At 42.6% G+C, this 951-nt stretch overlaps 1 non-coding gene across 1 annotated transcript; it reads right to left on the bottom strand.

Annotated features, from left to right (window-relative positions):
• Positions 1-435: 435 nt before the first annotated feature.
• On the bottom strand, positions 436-573 carry LOC114809798. Its single transcript, XR_003757574.1, has one exon. It is a non-coding gene; the product is annotated as a small nucleolar RNA SNORA7 (small nucleolar RNA).
• Between the last annotated feature and the right edge of the window lie 378 nt (positions 574-951).

Raw genomic sequence — 951 nt, 5'->3', positions numbered from 1 at the left:
CACGATCTTAATCTCCATTTTACAGATGAGGTAAATGAGACACAGAGAAGTGAAGTGACTTGCCTAAGGACACACAGCAGACAAGTGGTGGAGCTGGGATAAGAACTCAGGTCCTGACTTCCAGGCCAGTGACCTCTCCACTAGACCATGTTGTTTCTTACTCTTTACAGCACTCTTTACAGCAAGTGGCTTTATTAATAATGACCTTGGCCTTGTCATCGAGTCGTCTTTGACCCATAGTGACGCCATGGACACATCTCTCCCAGAACGCCCCACCTCCATCTGCACTCATTTTAGTAGTGGATCCATTGTGTTTTCTTGGTAAAAATATGGAAGTGGTTTACAACTGCCTCCTTCCACACGGTCAGCTTGAGTCTTCACCCTTGATTCTTGATTCTCTCCCATGCTGCTGCTGCCCAGCACAGGTGAGTTTTGATTTATAGCAGACTGCCTTCCCCTCACTAGCCACTGGCCAAGCTAGGAATGGAATGGGTAGGACTCTGCCTGACTTTCCCTCCTATAGTGGAGACTGGTAGAGTACTGGAAACTCTCCAGGTGTGACCCTGAGAGAGGTGATTTTGGCCTAGAGAACATATTTTAGTAAACAATCAGAAACGAAGAGAAATCGGAAGAAAGGACCTCTCTGAAGAAGAACATTTTCTTTTAGTAGTTAAAGATTATTGGTATGACATTTTGGCAACAAAATCCCCAACCAAACCCATACTCAAATTGTCCCACATGTTCTGCCCAGATGGATTTGAATGCATTTTTGTTTCATAGTAAATGCAGTGTAGAAGTTTCAATTTTAATGAACTGCCTTTTTTTCTTCCCTTTTGAAATGTTTCAGTGTTCATCAATAGGCAATGAGACATGCATTGGATGTGATTCTGAATTACCAATTTATTGTCAAGGAAATTTCAAAATGCTGATAAACCAATCAGGGCAGTAGGA

Source organism: Ornithorhynchus anatinus, chromosome 2 (genome assembly GCF_004115215.2).
Source record: "Ornithorhynchus anatinus isolate Pmale09 chromosome 2, mOrnAna1.pri.v4, whole genome shotgun sequence".
NCBI lineage: Eukaryota > Metazoa > Chordata > Mammalia > Monotremata > Ornithorhynchidae > Ornithorhynchus > Ornithorhynchus anatinus.
Note: the sequence above shows the minus strand (reverse complement) of the source record. Positions and strands in the feature narration are given on the sequence as shown.